Consider the following 26,182-nt stretch of genomic DNA (forward strand, 5'->3'; position numbering starts at 1 on the left):
TGTCAACCAAATTTTATTTAAATTCAATTGTCACAGGAGACAAAAAAATGATTTGGCTGTAGTTACACTTACTAAATCTACCCTTTCCAACTTGCATACAATTCAACTTGTACATAACCCCGGGGACTGCCTGGATTCCCAATTCACTTCTATCAGACCCCCCATTTTTTGTCTCTTTAGTAGAAAGATGACAACCCTACACTTATGTACAGTATGCAGAGATACAATCATACAAATAACAGATACTGTAGGACGATGTTGAATCAGCGCTTTTTCACACCAACAATTGAATATTCACGGTCCATTTTTTTCAACGCGTTTGTTTTGCTGGATGTCCCATTCTGATCCATTTTAGGAGATCAGACTTACATATTGAAGTCCACAACATACACATGACATCCACTTTTCTGTTCACAGACCTACGGCTAAGCAACAATGGGCCGGGGAAGCAACAATTGCGACTAGGATATACGAAAAAACGGATGACGAATAGACGTAACCCTAGACCCACGCGTTCATTCAGATGAGCGAGTCTGCGGATCGGACATATTTTCAAATATTATCAACTTTTAGCTCTGTGAACTAAATTTATCCAAGAAACTGCGACCTTATTTTAGCATTGCATCTTCAGGGGCACGAGCCGTTCCTGCTACATTGTTGTAATGCGTATAGGAACTTAACTCTTGTCAAGGCCGCGCCGATTCTTCATCTAATGCATTCGCCCCTTTCTTACACATCAATGTGGGAAAATTACAATTCTGTAAATTGTGTTGTGTGAAGCTACAATGTATGAATCCTGGCCATTCTATAGGCCACAAAGTCGCATCATAGTTTGTATACACTGGATTACACAGCCGTTTAGTAACATTATAAAGTTGTCCAGAGCCGTTTGACTTGGGATATTGGGATAAGTATGAGGGCCGTGTGATATTAGCTATGTAACTTATGATACCATATTCTGGGTTACCCAGGATATACGATACAAGTTACTGATTAGATCCTGGTGTGTGAATTAATGTGTATGTCCAAGTTTTGAATAGGACTTCCCAATTACTGCCTGTAAATAACAATTCTAGGTACCAATGATCCTTGGTCACGAGTGGTTGATTCAGTTTTAATTTTTTTTTCAATTAGATATGGGCATAAAATGGTCTGAAATAATCATATAATGAATCACTCATTGTTTATATTCACCATTCACAGCTATATCGCACATGACTTCCGCATGTCAAGCATCACTGCTCAGGCTCTATGAGAATTATGATTGACACCACTGGGTGTTACGAGAGCCACGAGACATATATTGGGTGAATAAGGTTCATTCTATTATTTGAGAAAGAAAGTGTACAACCAGGCTGAAGGGTTATAAACTAAACACATTTAAATGCAGACAGGGGCCCCCTCTGGCTTTTTTTTTTTTTAACACAAAAAAACGCTTTAAAAATTATGCAAATAATCCTGAGGACCTCTAGGCTCAGTTAACAGGTATGGAGCATGGTGCCCCTCAGGCTCATTTGTATAATTTTTGAAATTTTATTTTTTTTTAAAAACAAGGGCATAAGACAAGAGCGGATCCTGCCAGAGGGGGCACACACCAGTATGTCAGTGTGCTTGGTTTTTAATCCTTCATCCTGGTGGCAAATTTCATTTAATTAAAAAAAAAAAAAAAAAAAAAAAACACACCTGTAAAACACACTTGTTTTGGTTCTAAACATCTGAATAAATGAACAAAAGGAAATACAGTATACCCCTGAAAAAGGAAGGAACCAGTTGATTCACCACAACACAAGAGCATTTGTGGTGGCTGAAAACGGTCGCCTCCGATGGACTTGTATGTAGTAACTTCCTGTGTGGACTGTATAACCTGAAATACAAGCCCACGGCAGAAGATAGATTCTGCTAAAAATAAAGAGCTTTAGGTGAAATCTCTGCAGAACATGGAAACAAACCACCACAAGACACAGGGGGAAACAAATCATCATTTCCACTAATGCAGACGGCAGGAATTTTTCAAAGAATTTTTCTTTGATCACATCCAAATCTGGACTGTAATAGTATAGTCATCCATTGCTTAAAGTCCAGATGATATATTGTGCACTTACCACTAAATACAGTGGCCCCATTCACAAGGAGCGCGTGTGAACGTATATCTGTCCACATATACGTCCCCATTGAAGCCTATGGCGCCGGGAAAGGTACCATAAACACAATGTGTGCTCGCCATACCGCGCCGATGCAGCAAAAAAGATGGAGCATGGGGTGAGCACTCTTCATACAGAGGTGGGGTTTGTGGCATATTGCAGCAAACACCCACCATCGGTGCTAGAGTATTTACTATATTAACTATAATTAGCTGCCATTGGTAGCAATGAAAACGTCAGCTCATCTTCCAAAAAATGACACCTCACACAGCTCCATACACCATGGTATGAAAAAGTTATTAGCGTCAGAAATGGCAAAACTAAATTTTTTGTGTACACATTTTCATTTTTGAAAATGTATTAAAACACAATAAAACCCATGTGACCAAAGAATAAAGTAGATGTATCTTTTGGAGGACACCGTGAAAGCGGGAAAAACTGAGCCCACAAATAAGACGCAAATGCGGCTTTTTGCCAATTTCACCATTTGGAATTTTTCCAGCTTCCCAGTACATGGCATGGAATAAAAAATAACGTCACTGAGAAGTACAATTGGTTGCGCAGACCTCACACAGCTCTGTACACGGGGAAAAAAAGTTATGGATGTCGGGAACTAAAATGAACAAAAAAAAACCCTGCGTCAAAGGGAACTTGTCACCGCTGTTTGCAAAAATAAAGTCGTGGGCGGGCTCCCATAGAGCCCTTACGGCATAAAGTGTCTCAGCGGTCCTGTATTCTGCCTGCTGGCTCACTGCGCATGTGCAGCTTTACTGGTTAGCTTTGCTTCCTGCTTAGTTTTGCCAAGTAGGAAGCCGCGGACGTGCAGTGAGCTTACTGCGCATGGCAGCCGGATGTTGTAGGGAAAGGAGGTGTAGATTTCCTACAGAGGTGAGAGCAAGACGTCAAACTCAAACGTATGGACTATGTCCACTTCGACTCGCTAGATGTTCATTTCATCCTTTTCTTAGCAGATTTTTTTTTTTAGGTGAAAAAAGGGTGACCTTATGCTATAAGGGCCCTATAGGAACCCGCCCACGACTACATTTTTGCAAACAGTGGTGAGATTCCCTTTAAGAGGTTAAACAAGAAATGAACAATTTTATTGTGTTCATCATTATTTAAAGAGGACCTGCCACCCTAAAAAAAAAAAAAAAAAAAGTGCTAGGAGCAGCTTACTACAGTAGGCAGATCCTAGCGATATCACATTTTTAGTAGTAGTGTTAACCTGCTAGCTTTATTAGAACCCTCAGATAAAGCGAGCAGACACTGCAGCGCCATAGCCCCAGAACGCCAGACCGAGCTTACAGCGTTCCAGTGTATTGATATGGAGGCGGTGACCGCCACATTCGCCAGCCTGTGGCAATGGAGGGGCAGTCCGGGGAAAAAAGCAGCGTCTCCGACCGTCTCCTCATGAATACGCTGGACCACTGTGAGCTTGGTCCGGTCTTCGGAGGCTATGGCGCTGCAGTGACTGCTCGCTTTATCGTAGGGTTCCGATAAAGCTAGCAGTTTAACACTGCTAAAAATGGGGAAACGCTAGGAGCTGCTTTTTTAAGGGTGACAGGTCCTCTTTAATGAGAATGTGAAAAGGGACCAGATTCATTACATCTTCGTAAGGAAGGAAGAGGAACCAACAGAAAGTGAGGGAGCGGGAAGTACAATTAGGGGAAGAAACAAACCTTTACAATTAGTGTATTTACATACATGATATGAAGACTAGGATGTGACACATTCCTTTGTTCTCTTATGCAGCCATCAATGTACACAATAAGTGTTTTATTCTGGCTGATGTGGGCATGACTATGGACTCATGTACTCAGACACGTACATAGTATATCCCCATTTAACTGTTGTGAAGTTGCCCAAGCACATCATGGCAATAAACTGATGACATTTTACAAAAAGAAAAAAAAAAAAGATTTAGATAAAAATAAATCATTTTACTAATTTCACAGGTATAAATGTACTTAGATCTTTATTGAGATTTAAAGAAAATCTTCCTTCAAAATCCAGCATGATAAAGCAGGGACACTTCCCCACAGATCCAGGCAATGGGACTGTGGTAATCATCTTACATTTGTTATCTATGGCCTCCGTCCTTTGAAAACTTTTAATCGCATGCTAATGAGCCTGAGGGGTTCTGGGGAGCTATCCCTCTGTGCTGCAGCATCACAGGCTGTTACACTGTGCATGAGAACTTCTTTCCTTCCACTGCGTGAGATTAGAATAGGCAGAGGGAGGGTAGACATGCTGCTGCACAGTGTAACAGCCCGTGAAGCCACAACACAGAGTGATGGATTTTGATGGTAGATTTCCTCATTGTCAACTTTCTGTGGACAGAACTGGCAGGACAACTTACTTATTGCTGCTTTGTATCTTATATGTACTTATTTATCATTATTTTCACAAATGCACTGAAACATCTGTCTCAGAATCCCGAGTTTGCATTACACAGACGATAAGCGCTCGATCTCCGAGGCCGGCAGAGAATGTAGCATATTATGCTTGGTTTTAAGGTAGCATTGTATTGTATGAAGATCTCATACACATATTGCGGGGAAAAAAAACACATCTGTAAATAGATTTCCAATGCATATTTATTATCGGCAGCATGTATTTTATTTTGTGAGGATCCTCCTTCTATCTTGTGATCAGTGGGGAGTCCCATCACCATCAGGAATTAAACAATTATCCTGTCGATATGTTGTAGGTCTCAGACCATGGAGGGTTTCATCAGAGAACTAGGACAAATGGCACAAACTGCCTGTACATTGCACCTTGTCCATATTCAGTGTGTTACTGCAGAGCCCTGAGCTTTCAGCTTACCTTTCATTTAGACTGGAATCATCCTCTCAAATGTGGTGATAAGACTCTAGAAATCTGGACATTATTTCCTAGAGACAAAAAAAGGTATATTTAATTTATTTAAAAAAAATGTTGCAGACCTAAAACAGTGACAATGTTTTAATAAATGTAGTAATAATCTACCTCAATAGAAATCATATCAAATACAACACCTTCATATATGTATCATAATATGTGTAATAATGTGTTCTTTCATTACTCCCCTAAGTGTATTACAAAATTACAGTACCAATAAAATATTGCATTCAACTACCCTTCTATGTACACACACATTTCTGACCATGAGTAGGGGTTAGGTACCAACTAGATAGTTTACTAAAAAGAGTGATAAGGAAGAGGTCCTATTTAAAGACTTTATATGCTGGCCCCCCGCTGCTCAGGTATATGGTGTCATGAGTGTGGCCCTATGGCTGTGTTCACACTCTGTCTGGATTGCATTTCATGCATTTTAAAACGCAATGCAACAGCGAAAGAGAGTGTTTCCTAAATTGCTGTCACTGTCAACATTTGCGTTTACAAAACGCAACAGTTATTGTGTGCATTAACAAAATGCATGTATCACATTTACGTTTATAAACCCAACAGTGTTTGGTAAAAACTCTCTTCAGTTGGTGCATTGTGTTTTAAAATGCATGTGTTAATGTATAAATGCACCCTCAGGAGCACGTGGACCATTTATGTGCTTTTTCCACTGATCTGTGGTCTGTAAAAAAAAATTCACAGCTTGTCCTTTGATTTTTTCACATTTAAAAAAAATATCTTTTTTTTTTCACAGACTGTTAATTATAGATTCAATAATAGTTTTGTTTTTTGCGGATGTGAAAAAACAGAAACAAAAAGGATTTGTTTTTAATGGACGCCCCTGTGTGAATATGCCCCTTTGATTGCAGATTTTCACTTTTGCTAATCAGACAGTGACATTTGCAGCAACAAAATTTGCTCGTTACATACCGTATATACTCGAGTATAAGCCGACCCGAGTATAAGCCGAGACCCCTAATTTTACCACCAAAAACTGGGAAAAACTACTGACTCGAGTATAAGCCGAGGGTGGGAAATGCATTGGTCAAACCCCCCCAGTAGTATACAGCCTGCCAGCCCCCAGAAGAATACAGCAGCCCCCAGTAGTATACAGCAGCCCCCAGTAGAATACAGCAGCCCCCAGTAGTATACAGCAGCCCCCAGTAGTATACAGCAGCCCCCAGTAGTATACAGCAGCCCCCCTGTAGTATACAGCAGCCCCCCTGTAGTATACAGCAGCCCCCCTGTAGTATACAGCAGCCCCCCTGTAGTATACAGCAAGCCCTTAGTAGTATACAACAGCCCCTAGTAGTATACAACAGCCCCTAGTAGTATACAGCAGCCCCCCAGTAGTATACAGCAGCCCCCCAGTAGTATACAGCAGCCCCCAAGTAGTATACAGCAGCCCCCCAGTAGTATACAGCAGCCCCCCAGTAGTATACAGCAGCCCCCCAGTAGTATACAGCAGCCCCCCAGTAGTATACAGCAGCCCCCCAGTAGTATACAGCAGCCCCCCAGTAGTATACAGCAGCCCCCCAGTAGTATACAGCAGCCCCCCAGTAGTATACAGCAGCCCCCCAGTAGTATACAGCAGCCCCCCAGTAGTATACAGCAGCCCCCCAGTAGTATACAGCAGCCCCCCAGTAGTATACAGCAGCCCCCCAGTAGTATACAGCAGCCCCCCAGTAGTATACAGCAGCCCCCCAGTAGTATACAGCAGCCCCCCAGTAGTATACAGCAGCCCCCCAGTAGTATACAGCAGCCCCCCAGTAGTATACAGCAGCCCCCCAGTAGTATACAGCAGCCCCCCAGTAGTATACAGCAGCCCCCCAGTAGTATACAGCAGCCCCCAGTGGTATACAGCAGCCCCCAGTGGTATACAGCCTGCCCCCAGTGGTATACAGCCTGCCCCCAGTGGTATACAGCCTGCCCCTAGTAGTATACAGCCTGCCCCTAGTAGTATACAGCAGCCCCCAGTGGTATACAGCCTGCCCCTAGTAGTATACAGCCTGTCCCTAGTAGTATACAGCCTGTCCCTAGTAGTATACAGCCTGTCCCTAGTAGTATACAGCCTGTCCCTAGTAGTATACAGCCTGTCCCTAGTAGTATACAGCCTGTCCCTAGTAGTATACAGCCTGCCCCTAGTAGTATACAGCCTGCCCCTAGTAGTATACAGCCTGCCCCTAGTAGTATACAGCCTGCCCCCACGGCCCTTAAAAAAATAAACTTAAATACTCACCCTCCGATGTCAGCGCGACTTACCGATGTCCCCGATGTCAGCGCTTCCCGTCTTCTTTCTTCTCCGCGGCTCCTCTTCACTCTTCTCGCGCCCATGCTTTCTTCTAGCAGGCGCATACTATGATGCGGCCGCTGCTGACGTCATAGTATGCGCGGCCATGAAGAAAACATGGCCGCGTCGATGATAGAAGAAAGAAGAAAGAAGAGGAGCCGCGGAGAAGAAAGAAGACGGGACGCGCTGACATCGGGGACATCGGTAAGTCGCGCCGACATCGGGGAGCCGCGCTGACATCGGAGGGTGAGTATTTAATTTTATTTTTTTAAGTGGGTAATTTTTTTGGGTAATACACTCGTGTATAAGCCGAGGGGACGTTTTTCAGCACATTTTTTGTGCTGAAAAACTCGGCTTATACACGAGTATATACGGTACATTGATTTTACTGCAAATGATAAGACTGCTCCAAAAGAGTCTGTAAAGAAGCTTTAGTGTTAATATTGATTCTTGAACCCAAAATTTTTAAAATCCAATTGTCACAGAGACCAAAAAAGTTCTGGCTGGGATTACAATGATAAAATATATAGTTCCGACTTACATACAAATTGAACTTAAGAACAAACCTACAGTCCCTATCTTGTTTGTAACCCGGGGACTTCCTGTATTTTAGAATTGTAGATCCAGACAAAAAATTTTTTGGCCCCAGTGACAATTGGAGTTTAAACATTTTTTGCTGTAATGGGACCAAGGATTCTCAAAACTTTATTACAGACACCTTACAGCTGATCATCGCAGTCCGGGAATATAGTAAAGCTTCCAGAGACTTCACCAGTGGGCAGAGTGGGCAGAGGGGTCCGTCTGTAACTATGGGTTGTCTGTAAGTCGGGTGTCCTTAAGTAGGGGACAGTCTGTACTACAATAAATTGGTACAGGCCGGTTACATGACCAATTCACTTGGCGTCCATCATGGATTTGCAAATCATCAAATTGATTCATGTATTTCTATATATCCACTATTCCAGCTCTAACGTGGCTTTTCCTAAACCCTGAACTACCAGACCGTCTAGTTATCATTCTAGGACCACTCCAGGAACCTTTCTGACTGACAGGTCTGGAAAGAGTCTAGATCTGTGCTCCTCATCTAGCGCGCAGCGCCTGTCAATTATACGGCTGTAGTGCGCACATAATAGACAAGTACATTAAGAGGCCAGCAAAAACAATCACTTCCCCCCCCCCCCCCCCCCCAGATGAAACGTGCACCATTTTCTTTATTCGGCAAACAAACGAAAATAAATATATTCAGTCGGCTGGAAGACAGAAATAGAACACAAATGCGTTTTTCTCCAGCACGACATCCAGCACGAGACAAGCGCAACCCTTCACTCTCTGCATATAAAAAGCAGGATAAATAGAAAGTCAATATTGAAAGGAAAACATTTATCTGTAGATCCCCAGATAACAAGAATCAACATGATGGGAATATGTATACAGAGAATTTAGCTTCATTTTATATGGATTTTGCCAAGATAAAAACGCTTGTAAATCAAGTGTCAAGAGATATTTTGGCAGCAGAACTGCCTGCCGCGTCTATATAGGGGTTCTCACAGCATGTCACTTATATATAGGGGAACACAACGTTGTGGGGAGAAGGTCTAGGCACCTTATTGGCCACGTCCACACGTGGAGTTTACATCAGGAAGATTTATCAGAAGTATCTGAGAGCAAAACTGTTCTAGTTGCTCATGGCAACCAATCAGAGCTCAGATTAAATTTTATAAAGCGGTTTATAAAATGAAAGCTGAGCTCCGATTTGCCAAATAACGCTATGTTAATTAAATATTAAGGAAATGCTAACATGTTGTGTTAACATTGTATTAACAATGGGGCTTCAGGCTCAACAGATGTCAATAGAGCCTGGAGCCCCTTAAACTCATTTGCATAATTTTCACAACTTTTTTTTTTTTATTCAGGAAAACAAGGATTAAAGAAGCTAAAAGAGGAGCGGATCCTGCCAGAGGGGACACGCTCCAGTATGTCAGTGTGCTTGGTTTACAATCCCTTATCCTGGTGGTAGATGGACATTTCATACCTGAATTGAGGGTGCCATTAGTAGTAGTAATGGGATAAATCTGGTGACATGTTCTCTTTAAAATGCATGGTCCAGTCAGGATCTACATTTAGCATAAAAACACTGAAAAAAAAATCTTACATAGGGATTTTTTTCTGGATGACATATGTTAATGGGAATTTTGCTCAAGCTATACTAACATTTAGAAAAACCTAGATGACAATCCGTCAAAGTCCTAGTTACAGAATCACTTCAGATGGGAAATCAAGCTAAGGGTACATTCACACAGCCGTATGCCCGTCTGTGCGCTGTAGAGGAGGTGACCCCTGCCTCCTCCATTGAGAAAAGCTGTGCACGGCCGCACACACATCCATATACATCCCCATAGACGGCCGTCTGAAAGTACACCTTGTAGCAATATAAAATATGAAAGGTGTATAAAATTATTAAAATGTTGTTAAAAACCAACAACATAATACCAAGTATCACTAACACAGAAAAAATGAAATAAAAAATAGCCAGTCATAAGTCCAAATATCTACACCTACACATGTTTTCACCTCTAACTTTAATGGAATTTTTTCCCCACAATATACCAGTATATTGAATGAATGAATGAATGAAGAAGAAAAAAAAAAACAAGATAAATAAAAACCATGTACTGTGCCGACCAGAGTATAAGCCGAGACCCCTAATTTTACCACAAAAAACTGGGAAAACCTATTGACTCGAGTATAAGCCGAGGGTGGGAAATGCATTGGTCACAGACCCCCCAGTATACAGCCCAGCCTGCCCCCAGTAGTATAGAGCCCAGCCTGCCCCCAGTAGTATACAGCCCAGCCTGCCCCCAGTAGTATACAGCCCAGCCTGCCCCCAGTAGTATACAGCCCAGCCTGCCCCCAGTAGTATACAGCCCAGCCTGCCCCCAGTAGTATACAGCCCAGCCTGCCCCCAGTAGTATACAGCCCAGCCTGCCCCCAGTAGTATACAGCCCAGCCTGCCCCCAGTAGTATACAGCCCAGCCTGCCCCCAGTAGTATACAGCCCAGCCTGCCCCCAGTAGTATACAGCCCAGCCTGCCCCCAGTAGTATACAGCCCAGCCTGCCCCCAGTAGTATACAGCCCAGCCTGCCCCCAGTAGTATACAGCCCAGCCTGCCCCCAGTAGTATACAGCCCAGCCTGCCCCCAGTAGTATACAGCCCAGCCTGCCCCCAGTAGTATACAGCCCAGCCTGCCCCCAGTAGTATACAGCCCAGCCTGCCCCCAGTAGTATACAGCCCAGCCTGCCCCCAGTAGTATACAGCCCAGCCTGCCCCCAGTAGTATACAGCCCAGCCTGCCCCCAGTAGTATACAGCCCAGCCTGCCCCCAGTAGTATACAGCCCAGCCTGCCCCCAGTAGTATACAGCCCAGCCTGCCCCCAGTAGTATACAGCCCAGCCTGCCCCCAGTAGTATACAGCCCAGCCTGCCCCCAGTAGTATACAGCCCAGCCTGCCCCCAGTAGTATACAGCCCAGCCTGCCCCCAGTAGTATACAGCCCAGCCTGCCCCCAGTAGTATACAGCCCAGCCTGCCCCCAGTAGTATACAGCCCAGCCTGCCCCCAGTAGTATACAGCCCAGCCTGCCCCCAGTAGTATACAGCCCAGCCTGCCCCCAGTAGTATACAGCCCAGCCTGCCCCCAGTAGTATACAGCCCAGCCTGCCCCCAGTAGTATACAGCCCAGCCTGCCCCCAGTAGTATACAGCCCAGCCTGCCCCCAGTAGTATACAGCCCAGCCTGCCCCCAGTAGTATACAGCCCAGCCTGCCCCCAGTAGTATACAGCCCAGCCTGCCCCCAGTAGTATACAGCCCAGCCTGCCCCCAGTAGTATACAGCCCAGCCTGCCCCCAGTAGTATACAGCCCAGCCTGCCCCCAGTAGTATACAGCCCAGCCTGCCCCCAGTAGTATACAGCCCAGCCTGCCCCCAGTAGTATACAGCCCAGCCTGCCCCCAGTAGTATACAGCCCAGCCTGCCCCCAGTAGTATACAGCCCAGCCTGCCCCCAGTAGTATACAGCCCAGCCTGCCCCCAGTAGTATACAGCCCAGCCTGCCCCCAGTAGTATACAGCCCAGCCTGCCCCCAGTAGTATAGAGCCGTGCCCCCAGTAGTATACAGCCGTGCCCCCAGTAGTATACAGCCGTGCCCCCAGCAGAATAAAAAAATAAAGTTATATACTCACCGTGCGCCCCGATGCGCAGCGCTGCTTCCCCGATGTCATTGCGGCTCCTCTTCTTGCTTCAGCTTGCTGGGCACCGTCATGTTCTTCTCGCGGGCGGCGCCTAGTATGACGCGCCGCTGCTGACGTCATACTAGGCGCCGCCCGCGAGAAGAGCATGGCGGCGCCCAGCACGCTGAAGGAAGAAGAACAGCCGGGAAGCCAGAAGAGGAGCCGCGATGACATCGGGGGAGCAGCGCTGCGCATCGGGGCCACCGGAGGGTGAGTATATAAGTTTATAATTTTTTTAGTCAATTTTAGTCAGTATTGACTCGTGTATAAGCCGAGCGGACGTTTTTCAGCACATTTTTTGTGCTGAAAAACTCGGCTTATACACGAGTATATACGGTACATTAATTGTTTGATTTCCCTATGGGCGACAGATGCCCCACAGGATTCAGTTGCTGCCATCTGGTAATCGTGTAAATGTAAAACATATATACTGTATGTTTATCAGTTTTTACTTTATTTTTTTTTCTATAAATATGGGAGCCTCAATGGCATCTGTTGGATGTAAACAATTCATATTTTACCTGGTGTCACTTAAATTAAAACTACAATCAGAATCGTGCATGTATAAACCAGGCACCATGACTGTGGTAATCTTTTTATATTTGTTATTCATGGCTTCCTTCTAAAATCAACTTTTAAAATTATGCTAATGAGCCTTAAGTGCTCTGGGGGGGCATCACTAGAGCCCCTGCATGCTGTAGGTTCACAGGCTGTTACAATTACACCCTCTGCTCCCTAGTGCAATCTCAAAAAGGCAGAGGAAATTTCAGCACACAGTGTGCGTCTGGGAAGAGGGAATTGCTGAGGGAGGTTGAGACAGTGTAACAGCCTTCAGCACAGAGCTGCTCTGGTAATGCCCCCCAGAGCCCTTCAATGTCATTAACATAATTTTAAAAGTCGCTATAAGAGATTACCACAGTCACAGTGCCTGTATACATGTGTAGGTGCCCTGGTTTATCATGATGGATTTTGATGGTGATAGTAAATGTGCCCCAATGTGTTGGAACGGCCTAAGCCAGTTTTCTGTCGGACTTTGCACATTCTTTGAGGAAGTGTCTGCACCACAAATGTGCACTAGCCATCATGCAAAGCAAATTAGAGGGCGTTCCGGGGCCTAGTCGGATCTTGCGCCAGATTTAACATGCAAAGTCTGTCGCACACCCTATGCTAAAGATGCACCACAAAAACCAAGCATTATATACAGGCAGAGAACTTTTAGTGCAGTTTCCTACATTCTTGGTAAATCTGTCCTAGTGAGCTTTAGTTTCATTAAGAAATGGAATTCAAAACGCAATGGAGGAGGGCATCAGCCTTTCGCATATGAGTTTTCATACAAATGCATGCGATCATTGACCAGCACCAAGCATCTTGCATTGTTTAAATGAAAACCATTGGGTGCTGGTTAACGATATGATCGGCCTGATGCCTGCCCCTATGCACTTACTTGGCATTTCTAAACAACGCATGCACAATGTGTGAAAGCACCCTGAGCTTGGTGCCACACGCACCGCTTTGTCTGCGTTTGAAACGGCAAACAAAGCCGCACCCACCGGGGTGGGCCGAGGCCCGATCACATCGTCGTTTCTATGGAAACGCCTGCGATCGGGAATGAGCCGCCGGTGTTTTGTGTTAATTTAATGCAAAACACAGGCGGCTCGTTCCCGATCGCAGGCATTTCCAAAGAAACGCAGATGTGATCGGGCCTCGGCCCGCCCTGGTGGGTGCGGCTTTGTCTGCGTTTGCAAACGCAGACAAATCGTTGTGTGTGGCACCAGCCTAAGGGGGAAAAAATTTAAGAGATTTTCCAGGTACTATATGTTACCATATGTCTGTTAACAATATGGCCGTGTTTTTACACGGGTAACTGCACCCTCAAAGCAATTTGAGTGTATAAACACGGCCATATTGTTAACATATGGTAACATCTAGTACTTGGAAAACCTCTTAAAACTTTTCCCCTTAGGGTGCATTCACACGCTGATTTTGTTAACACACTATTAACTGTACAATTATGTAAACACATTCTAGACACAATGGGGCTCATTTACTAAGGGTCCGAATGCCGCACTTTCATCAGGTTACCCGAACATTTCCGATTTGCGCCGAATTGCCCCGGAATTTTGGCGCAGGCGATCAGATTGTGTCCCACTGGTGCCGGCTTTCACGCGACGGAAATCGGGGGGCTTAGCCGTCGGACAACCCGACGGATTCGGAAAAACCGTAGAATTTAAAAAAGAATGTGTCGCAAGATCCGCGGGATCGCGACTGGACCGGGTAAGTAAATGTGCCCCAAATGTGTAGGCTAGGACATTATAGGTGACCTAAGATGGTGACACCGGCTACCAAGGGTGCAGTCACACGATGACGCATGCGTTTTTTCATGTTGCCATGCATTTGGCAGGTTTGAAAGCAATTTTCTTCATTGCTGAAAGTCTAAGCAGCTTTGATCATTTTAACGCAGCTGCTTACTCTTTGATCAATTAAGTACAACACTTTCAAAACTCCCAAAAACATGATAAACACATTTAAGAACGCCACCCTCAGCAGGTCAGACAGCTCCTTCCATAGTTTATTAGCTATTCCAGTACACTTCCCATTAACTGCAATGACACGTGTTGCTGCCCTTCTAAAATAATAACAAAAAATAAAATGTAAAAATGACACCGAAGCAGGTGACCTTAAGTAATGCTTTTTTATATATTACCCGAGTATGTTAGACACGACAGACAAAACTCCTACACAAACCACCATTTATCCTGATTTTCCATATTTCCCCATTGTACGGAGCATTTAGCAGGTCGGTGAACTATAGCCAAACCGTCAGCGCAGCCGTAATTTACCATGAGACGCACAGCCCGGGCCTGACACACAGCACAGGTAGCCAAGGTAACAGAATAAGAGCAGCCAAGTAAACACTATAACATTATGCAAGAGGCCTGGATTCAGGCACAGCGGAGCGACAAGAACCTTGAATCCTATAAAACGCGACTATCAGAGGAGAAATTGTTTTCATGTCTGTGGCCGTGCCCTTTCTGACAGTCACAATGGGGACAGTTTGTGGCAATGAGACTAACAGGATTTACACCGGCAGATGAAGGGGGATAGAAGCCATATGCTACAGGGAGACTTCATTAAGCGTTTGCCTCGTTTCTTCTCTACCCATAATTCCCTCGCTGCAGCATAAGGAGGCCACTTAACATACATTGGTGGCACCTTCCATATGAGCCCGTGAATAGAGGCAAGAAATCTTCTGGAAAGTTGTTATTACATTAACTAATGCATAGCACCCTAGTTATACCAGAGCACCCAAATACAGTAGTGCACAGCTTAAGCTACATGTATACAGACTTGTTTGGGTCAGTTTTTTATTAGATCGCACAGTGACACATTAATTTCAATGGACTCATGCACAGTGGCGTAACTAGGAGAAGCAGGGCCCCACAGCAGGCTTCTCCATGGGGCCCCCCCTTCCCACTTAAAAAATATATATATTTGGATACCAACACCTGCAAGTTACAATTACACTTTATACACATATAGAGAATATACACACAAATACAGTGCCATATACAAACATACAGCTTCTAGACAGACACAAACAGTATATACAGACACCATACACTGTATACACATACAGCAAATACACATGACAGATACAGCATCTATACATCACATATGTATATAATTGTGCACATCCTCCACTCTTTAGTGTGTCAAGTCAGATGATGGGGCCCCTTAACACTGCGGGCCCCATAGCGGCTGCTATGGCTGCTACCACTGTAGTTACGCTCCTGCCCACGCACATTAACCTGTTCTCCGCAGATCCTTATGGAAGTTGTAGAAAACTCAGTGCAGGTCACATCGCTGGCCATGTTTACGGATCTGACCTTTCCATAGAAAGTAAAAAAAATACTGATAATACCTGTGTGCGGTCTAAATTCTCTGCAGATCAGTTGCTATTTAACACCCGTCAGATCTGATGACACTATCTGCCAGCCCTCCACAAAAATGAATGACATACAGATCCCATGGTATTCTGCCCTGATGTCACACAGTCCGAAAAGCGGACAACGCTGTTTGCAGTCAGAGAACAGAACAACAACATAATATATAATATACACATTACATATTATAGAGGCAAAATGTAATATAAATCACAGAGGGGTGGACGCTGGAGCTCTCTTTGGCGGGTAATTATCCCTTGTATTTCTTATATTCATATCTATGACGTCATTAATATTTACTAGTTAAATTATTTGAGTATATAACATAAAACTTCAAAATATTGCCTTGCCTAGTCGTCCCAGTTGTCCTTCTTTTGTGGTCAGTCACATTGATTAATCTTAACTTTACATGCAATATTATTTTTTAATATTATAACTAATAAGAACATACAGATTTTTATATTGGAATATCCTCTATTTGTGTTTTTTTTGGGATTACGCACGGATGAGACACAGTGGACAATGCTGTCTGCAGTCAGAGAATAGAACAACAACAATATATAATATATACATAGGCGAAATGTAATATAAATCACAATTTTTTTAGGTTGAGAGCAATAGTACGGTTATGGTCTCATCCCACGTAAACCCCTAACGTAGCATCCAGCCTTCGGCTCCAGACCCCCCAACATTTGGGTAATGATTTAGTTGACTGGGGGAGGCAGCGGATGGGCCAGGTTAAAGCAGCAGACGACAAAGTCATCCAGCAGCAGTTCTGCAGCGGCCTCATGGCTACTGCGGGAGCATCATATGCTGCTGTGACAACAACGTACCTTTTCAGACTTTAACTGTTTGTCAGCCGGGCTCCAGTTATGCCACGCTCCATCTTCACTGCTAGTATCTATATTACAGACCCTGGCAGGGAGACTGAGCTGAGCAGCGGATAGAAAGGGAGAAGCTAAGAGGATTTGAGCGGAGTTGGGCTGCATGTAGCCCCCCACACACAGGTCACAGCCCCATAGAGATGTATGCACACACCATTGCCATGTCACATGGAGCAGCCGGCCTTCTGGCTCGCGGACACTGATTAATTAATGATACATAAAATAAAAGGAGTGCTCCTTCCGCCGTGTGCCTTTAAGCTGTGAGCTAATGTGCCAGTGTCACTGAGCTGATTGGGAGGCATGGGCCCCACCTCCTACATCTGCCTCTAGATTCACATTACAGGGTGCAGGCACTGGAGGAAGGGCTGGGGGGTGGGGAGGCACCAGGCAACTAACCACTGCTGCTGCCTTATGTAATCAGCACAGCAAACAACTGGTTAAATGCAGCCTCCCATACAACATGAAGCCAAAAACAAAGCTGCGTTACAGAACCCATATCCATTAAAAATGCATAAATATTCCATCTGCCGGAAAACAAAAAGCAACAGTTTTTAAACGGCATGAGGTTATGTTCACACACCGCAGATTTATTGCAAAAAATTTTGACGCCGACATAAATCATAACTCACTCATCGGAATGTAGCATTTCTGCGATAAGACTGGATTCACAGAAGGGAAGTGCAGATTTTATTTTTTTTTCCTACAAATATGCCACATGTGAACAAGCCATAAAGATAACCCAAGTGTCCCATAAAATAAACCGCTAATGGCGGCAATGAAAAACTGTTGTAAAAACAAATACTGAACATTCTGCTACTACATTCACCGTCCCTAACAGAGGGTTAAGGACTGAATAAAAGGGTTGTAACATTTTTATATAATTATCTATAAAGCAATTTCCATGAGTGGCGTAGGCTGTTTCTTTTCCCCCCAGAAATGATACCAGCCCCATTGTGAGCTGCAATACCACACTCCGCCTGTATACAAAGGTGGCGCTGTTTGTGGTCATTTCGTTATTACCAATCACACTGTCATGGTCTGTGAAATACAGTGTTATGCAGGACTGAGATATATATATTTATTTTTAAACACATTTTATTTGATTTTCAAAAACTCAAAACATACAAAATATTGCAGAAAACAGGTGAAGCTGAATTATAGGAAGGAATGATATTTTAGAGCTTGACCACTGCATGGAAAACATCTATTAATCTATTGCGTTGCAGGTGTAGTTTCGTCACGTGGATGATGGTTGTAAAAATCGTATCCACACTGTACATTGCAGTGTGTTATGCACTAGAAAACACATGTTGGCTAACCTGCTGCGAATAATGGCCACGTGTCCCTGCTGCCATTCTGCTGCAGCTCTGCAATTACATCCTGGGTGTTACCAGAGTTAGGGTGATGTCAAACATGGCGTTTTAGGCCGTTTTTAGTTAGTGCGTTTTCAGATCGTAAAAACCGCATGCATTTGTGTCTTGTTTTCTGAATTTGCGCAATTAAAAACTGACCAAAACGCATGCGTGACATGTGTGACATCACCCTTAGGCTACATTCACACTACCGTATGGAGGACGTATATACGGCCGACTTATATACGTCCTCCATAGACGGCAATGGGTGCACGGCGCCCTACGGGAGCGGTACGGTGCAGCACACGTGTGGCACCGTACCGCTCCGTACTCGGGAAAAAGATAGGACCTGTCCTATCTTTACCCGTAATACGGCGCCGTGCGCCATGTATCTCTATGGAGAGGGGCGGGGGTGAGCTGCACTCACCTCCTCCTCCTCCTCTCCCCATGCACTGCCGTTGCCCACTACGGTACGGTATGGGCGGGCAACGGCAGTGTGAATGTAGCCTTAGGGTGGTGGCACACGTGGCATTTTGAATCCTTACCGATTGTATCCATTTCAGTAAAAACTCGTATGCGATCAGACCAAGCCCCTCCAAGTTCTGGTTGGTTTGCATTTCTAAACGCTTCAGGGTGCTGCCACACAGGACGTTCTAGGACCGTTTTTAAATGGACCAAAAACGCATGAGTTGTGTTTGTTTACCAATGCGTTTGGCTGGTTAGGACCGGTTTATCTTAACCAGTTAGGCTGGTGCCACATGCTGCGGCCCAATCTCATCGGCGGTTCTATGGAAACGCCTGCGTTCGGGAACAAGCAGCCGGTGTTTTGCATTAAATTAACGCAAAACACCGGCGACTCATTCCCGATCGCAGGCGTTTCCATAGAAACGCTGATGCGATCGGGCCGCGGCCAGCCCCGGTGGGAGCGGCTTTGTCTGCGTTTTCAAATGCAGACAAAGCGGTGCGTGTGGCACCAGCCTTAAGGACCGGGCCCTTTCCTGTTTTTTCATTTCCAATTTTCACTCCCCACCTTCAAAAATCTATAACTTTTTAATTTTTACACGTAAAGAGCTGTGTGACGGCTTGTTTTCTGTGTAACAAAATGCACTTCAAAGTGATGGTATTGAATATTCCATGCCATATACTGGAAAGCGGGAAAAAAATTCTAAATGCATATTACGTCTTTCACTGTATGCCCCAAATGACATGTCTACTTTATTCTTTGGGTCTGTACGATCACGGGGATACCAAACTTGTATGGGTTTTATAATGTTTTCATATATTTACAAAAATTAAAACCTCCTGTACAAATTATTATTTTTTTTTATTTTGCCATCTTTTGGCGCTAATAACTTTTTTATACCTTTGTGTACGGAGCTGTGGGTGGTGTAATTTTTTGCGACATTTGATAATATTTTCAATGATATCATTTTTAGGACTCTATGACCTTTTAATCACTTTTTATAGATTTTTTTTTTGGCAAAAAAGTGCCATTTTCGACTTTGAGCGCCATTTTCCGTTACGGGGTTAAACGCAGTGAAAAACTGTTAGTATGGTTTGATAGAACAGGCATTTTCGGATGCTTCAATACCTAATGATTTTGATAATGATGTTTATGATTTTTACGGTTTCTTTATATTTATATAAGGGGGGTGATTTGAATTTTTAGGGTTAGGGATTTTTATTTATTTTTTTAAACTTTTTTTTTATTTTTACGAATTTTTTAGACTCCATAGGGTACTTTAACCCTAGATTGTCCGAGTGATCCTATCATACACTGCCATACAACAGTATGGCATTAAATGTGGATTTTCCTCCTCATTCATTACAATATGTTATCAGCACATTGTAATGAAGGGGTTAAAACCAAACAGCTTCGGGTCTTCGGAAGACCCGAGGCTGTCATGGCAACAGATCGCCGCCCCCCCGATGACGGGGAGTGACGATCCTAGGCAAGATGGCGGTGCATGAGCTTTGCCGGCAGCGACCGCTATGATAACACCCGCGATCGGTGCTAGCAATATGCAGCAAAGACTTACCAGCTATGGAGAGGGCTCAGCCCATGAGCCTTCTCCATGCAGCGGGTGAACCAGTTAATTTCTAGAACTGTAAGCAGCTGTGAAGCAGATTAAAACCAGCCAAACACATGGTGAGCTTACAAAAACGCATGCATCCTTTTAAAATCGGTCCAAGAACGCCCCATGTGGCAGCACCCGAAGTCTAAAGTTACACATGCCGTATTTCTAGTTTTAGGGTACCAGCATCCAAAATACGCAAATCCCCAAATCACACCTCTCCCCCCCCCCCCCCCACCTCCCAAGCCAGAAAGGGCTTCTGTGACAAACAGGAGCCCCTGAGGCCCATCTGTATAATTTTCGTCAAAACTAGGCCATTGGAAGATAGAAGGAAGAATGGATCCGGTTTCAGGGGACACACACCAGTGTGTAAGTGTGCTTGGTGTACAGTACTGCATCCATCTGGGAGATTTCTTTTAATAAGCAATATCCATGTCATCTGATAAGAGGACTGTGGAGATGAATGAGCCCAGTCACAGATTCTGCACTTCATTCACACTGACTTGCTAATTTCAGCATAGAGTTCATCACAGATAATTTCTCCCGCCCCCAAACTATGACTAAGTGTCACCTAGCGAGACTGCAGCCCGAGTGAAACTCCAGAGAGAGATTATAATATAAAAGAAAAAATGCTAAACTCTACAGGAGAGAAGATTTGTCCAACTTTTACAGAAAAAGGCTGAAAAAACGCCGGTTAACAAGGCAAAACACGATGCAAGTGTTTAGGTCTAAAAAAAAAATATGCATTAGGGGAGGAGTAACTCCAAATGTACTTGAAATGTATTTTAAAATGTAATTTAAAGGACATCTACCCCCAGGATTAAAGACTGTATGCAAATTAACCTGAGGGGCTCCAGGCTCCATTAACTCCTATGGAGCTGGGAGCCCCTCAGGCTCATTTGCATACAGTCCTTTAAAGGTAATACCAGCAGGATAAAGGAAACCTACCACTTGAAGTGGCAGGTATAAGAAGGAAATACCAAGCACCAGCTCAGGGTGAGCTGGTGCCGGAGCTTATTTTTGTTAGTGTTTTAAACCGCAGTATCGCGGTTTAAAACACTTTTTAAACTTTATGGCCGAAGCTGCTTCGGCGCAGGGAGGTACGTGCTCGGCGCACCATGCGCGCGACCGTGCTCGCGGCTCTCATTCACTTCCTATGTAGCTGCGTGCACGGTCGCGCCCATGGTGCGCCGAGCGCGTACCTCCCTGCGCCGAAGCAGCTTCGGCCATAAAGTTTAAAAAGTGTTTTAAACCGCGATACTGCGGTTTAAAACACTAACAAAAATAAGCTCCGGCACCAGCTCAGCCTGAGCTGCTGCTCGGTAGTTCCCTCTTATACCTGCCACTTCAAGTGGTAGGTTTCCTTTAAGCACGCTGTGTGAACGCAGTCTTATTCTATTAGGACTGTTCACACATCACATCCGTTAACATTCATTCGGAGTCTTGTCAACCACAGATCGTGTTACGGAATCACAACTTCGCAGAATAAAACGTTTCGGAAACCAATTGTCTAGTGGATTGGCTGTGAAGTTACCGCTGGGTAAATTCTGCAACCTGTACAGATATCCTTAGACTTGTCTCTTCTACTTTACAAGATGCAACAGAACTTCTAACTTATTTCCTAGTCGCAACAAGTGACATCAAAACCTGACACACAAACACACAGACCTATTTATCACATTATTACTGGGAGAAAACAATGACTTTCTATCATCCAAACCGCTCCCTACTCCATAACTAATAAATAACAAGTGGGTGTGAGCACCGGATTCACACCCAAGGGATGCTACATAAAAAAGGTAGGGTTATTACAAAGGTATCCAAATTGGAGGGTGTGCTTAGTACTAGGAGTGTGTCACCCAACCCTCCTAATAGTATCATAGATAGTCACCCAGAAACCGGTCAGTCCAATTCCCTACTGACCACAGGGCAAGAAGGGCTCAATATGAAGTATTGGACCACGTAACCCATTATTAAGTATAGGGATCATTACAATCAGCTTATTCTCTTCCCCCAGGAGATATTTAGTATTACACGGCGGTCACCAATCTACCATAACATATAAACAGGTGCTCTCCTAATGGGAGAAACTTTATAAGTTAAATATATGGCAAAAAATATTTCGGAGTGTAAGGTATCGATTACCCAGACGCAAGCGCTGAGGTCTACATGCAAGGAGTTACTCCTCCTCGATGCACGTGAATTGCATTTCCAAGTATAATTCAAGCGCAACGTGTGAACTTAGTCTGAAGGATTCTGAGGGGGGAAGATTTAAAATTTCTGATACTTATTTGGCCTCAAAGTGTCTCATCTTGTATTTTGGGACTTTTTGAGCCCAAAAAGTTGTAAGGAGCATTTTACGCAAATCAGACATGAGCACTAAGCGACAGAGTTATCATCCTTTCATCTAGTACAAGGCCGGATTTATGAACTGCAACATTCACATAAAAAATTGCAAAGCCTCCCCGGTGTCCCATGGCGTATGTGGAAAAACTCCAGTCCCAAAACGGTAACTTTTTATAGGACTTAAAAAATTAAAAAAAAACACAATACAAAAACACTGATGCCAGATTTATTAAAGTGACCCCATGATAAATATGACTGCCAGCAATCTTAATAATTTCAGTACTTTAGAAGTCTAAAAGTTTCATTAACATTATAGGAAGTGGTGAGGGAGCTGGTTGAGTGGGTGGAGAGGAAACTGACACAGGCACACAGAGACTCTCCTCATGCTGGCAGGAAGCCAGGTAATGTGAAATAAAAGTTTTATAAAGTACTGAAATGATTAAGAATGCTGACAAATGAATGTTTAAAATCAGAATAGCGTAGGCTATTGGACATTGCTGGTGACAGGCTCACTTCAAGGAGTCACATGATGCCTTCCTAATGTTAAATGTCCCCCTGAGAATCAGAATTCCACCAATCTGATACATGGGGCCTATAGTAAGAACCAATAATCCTGATCAGCCTATTCTTTTTCTTCCTGGAGTAATTTTTTGTATTAAGTGATGTTCATACAGAAGCCTTAGTCAGGAGTTGCATAACTTTACGGCGGGATTAGTGCAACTTGCATCACTATTCTTGCTGCCACTATGAACCGAGTAAGAACGCAAGTGACTTATTATAGTTAAACAGGATCTGTCACATTTCAGCATAAAAGACACTTGTGTAAACGGAACCTTGTAAATGAGCATAATAAAACTATAAAAGTAAACTAGTGTATGGGAGGTAAAAACTATGTAAGAATCAGAGATATAGTAGAGGCGGCTGTCGGGTAGCAGGGCAGGCATAATGAGCTACAACTACTGGGTAACAAGTGCTGCTCACAAATCTCTGGGAATCCCTACTTGACATTGTTCTGTGATGTCAGAAATTGAGACTTCACATAACAAAAGATAAAAATTTTAATTTTCATGTGTAAGATTAAAAAAAAAGGAAAGTCATGGACATTATCAGTCTGCTCTTTACCCCAGTAATTTATGGCACAAAAAGCCCAGGCACGATATTTCATCATCTGTCCAAAAAAACACAGAAAGCACAGAATCCTCATGATTGTATTTCAGAACATTCCACGTAAGGGGTGAAAGTCTTCATTTGGTAAAGTCTGGGAATAGTATATCATAGCCTCAAACGGGCAAGCTGGAAAATTAGCCAGGAAATATTAGTTAGGTCCTTTGACCAGGAACGACATTCTTGTACGAGTGTTCTCCGAGTCTACATCGGACTCCTAGGTAATCTATTGTGCCAAGGACACGTCTTCACAGGCCATTGATCCAAACTATGAAAACTACTCTGACCCAAGCCATGTGTGAAAAGACTACCAGGAACGGATGGCACTCAGACCTCATCCTAGCGTGGATGTTTTCTCATGAACATACAGGCAGTTACGTACAGGATAGGTTCTCTAGGTTTGTTCTTAAGTTGAATTTGTATGTAATTCAAAACTGTATATTTTATATTTGTAACCCCAGCCAAATCGTCACTGTGACAATTGGATTATAAAAATGTTGGATTCTCAAAAAAACAAACAAAAAAAAAACAGGATTAAAAGAACACCTGTCATCAGGTCTGTGTCACTATTTCTGTCACTACTATCTGTTAGAGCAGCTCACAGGGATTCCATCCCAGTCTTTATCTAGGTAATTCATACACTAATCATAGTAAAATCATCTTTTCTTTATTATCTAAATGAGGCTGGTCACATGGTCAGAGGCAGTGATGTCACCCTCTACTCCCTCACCTCTCCCCTCCCCCTGCTCATGTCTGTGTGTAATGTATAGTAAAGCATTGCTGGTGTGTGTGTGCTGCATCTGCTGAAATACTGCATCCTCATAATACACAGAGACACAGACATCAGCTACACAAGTACCTGACATGTTCTGCTATAGCATGGCTGCTTGGAGCTGTTGTATCTTTCACATACACACATAGCACATGCACACACAGGCTGCAGGAGGCGTGGCCACCAGCAAGCACATGGAGCAACCATTACATGGAGCAGCTGTCAGTAAGGCACTGGGGGTGTGGCTGTACCTCCCACTCATGAATAAGCTGGACAGCTTGAATATGCTAATGACTCATTGGACATTTCACAGGTCATTTGCATACAGCTTTAGGACCTCATTGCTTGGGTTTACAGGCATGTAGAGGGACAATGAAGGGATAGAGGCAATGCTTTCTAATGGCAGTTTATGAAAAGATATTTAGTTTATGGGGGTTATTTTGCATGACGGGTTCTCTTTAACAATAAAGCTTCATTGTGGACACCTATAATAATTGTTACGGCTGTTTATAGTAGCCTAGGACTAAAGTACAATAAATTATCAATATTCAGAGTTCCGTTTGTAACTAGGGGTCGGGTGTTCTTAAGTAGGGGACCGCCTGTACTTCGTAGAATAAGATCTGTGAACAATCGGATGTGAAAATCTGAATGACACCGTGGAGAGAAACTGTAATACAGAGTCACAATTCATAGCGCATGGGTAGGAATTGTCAACATTTTGCTGGTTTTACAGCCCACACTCCGCTTTTTTTAAAAAGTGGATGTAGCAGGGAGCAAGGTTTTGCCTCTGGACAGCCAAATCTAGTATAGCCTAAACCAGAATACAAGGGGAGGTTATTGCTGAAATGATCCCCAGATCTGACATTGCGCAAATTTCACTCCAGTTTGCGAATGTTGTGGTGGAATTCCGTCACATTACATGCAGAGTTGGGTTTTACTCAGACTGATGGAGAAAGCACCAGTCTTAACAAATTCTCTCTCTACGAATACAAAAATGATTAGCACTAGGATGGCACTAGGATAATAATGATAATAATTCCTTTATTTATATAGCACAAACAAATTACGCAGCAGTACAAAGAGCTTGCCAAATCGGTCCCCAATGACGCTCACAATCTAATCAACCTACCTGTATGTTTTGGAGTGTGGGAGGAAACCGGCAGACCCAGAGGAAACCCACACAAACTCTTTGCAGATGTTGACCCTGGGACTTGAACCCAGGTCCCCAGTGCTAACCACTAGGCCACCGGGTTGCCCCACATTTATACTGGATCAAATCTGGACTATTTTCACTGACCAAAACCCTAAAATTTTAATCTTGGGCAACTGGACTTAAAATTCCCCACAGATTTTAAGCTCTTGTGAGCAGGCCACTACTCCTATTGTTGCATCTGACTATGTTATTACTCTGTAATGTCTTCTGTACCCCATGATCTGGGGAATAAGATGGCATTATATATTTATTATCATTATTTTTATGATCACAGCTAAGATGACAGCAAATTAACAAAATCCGTAAAAAACTGTTCAGTGGTCCCTACTTAGAAAAAAATTGCTTAAAAACTTCACCATAAGGACTGATAATATTGTAAGTGTAAGAAGTAATTAAACGGATTTAGTATAATATATACTATATATAAACTACATAAGGTCATTGAGCCAACCATCTCATAGCCCACAATGTGGATTCTCACATGCATTGCCTTGCAGCTTGTTCTCCATTCTCTGTGCTGATAATCCACAATAATTCCCGATGTGGATGCCTTGATCTATTTATTCATTCACTGTATTCCTGGCATCCTTCCTACTACTTTAAGTGCACAAGGAGACTAAGGATGTGTGAACTCTTGAGCCGCTTCGTTGGATATAACTTTATGAATGGCATATCCCACCGGCAGCCTGGTTTCCATACGGTCAGCATGCACTTCATTCTATACGGATCAGACGTAATAGAAGCAGTAATGGACCAATCTAACCTTTTCTCCAGGTGATGTGATACATTAATGCTAACTAGAGAGTCAACTATGGGCTTTTGCAAAATCAGTGTA

The 26,182-nt window shown here is 43.6% G+C and overlaps 1 protein-coding gene across 4 annotated transcripts in view; it reads right to left on the bottom strand.

Moving 5' to 3' along the window:
- The window catches only part of NCOA2 (nuclear receptor coactivator 2), a 144,084-nt gene that overhangs the window by 67,307 nt on the left and 50,595 nt on the right, over positions 1-26,182 (bottom strand). For 3 of the 4 annotated variants that reach the window (XM_072151767.1, XM_072151768.1, XM_072151764.1), the window contains exon 3: positions 4,968-5,035. The gene's annotated coding sequence lies outside the window, so the exon portion shown is untranslated. Of the gene's footprint in view, positions 1-4,967; positions 5,036-16,374; positions 16,543-26,182 lie in introns of those variants that run through there. The other variant, XM_072151766.1, reaches the window with a different exon arrangement.

This window comes from Engystomops pustulosus, chromosome 5, assembly GCF_040894005.1.
Source record: "Engystomops pustulosus chromosome 5, aEngPut4.maternal, whole genome shotgun sequence".
Classification (NCBI taxonomy): Eukaryota; Metazoa; Chordata; class Amphibia; order Anura; family Leptodactylidae; genus Engystomops; species Engystomops pustulosus.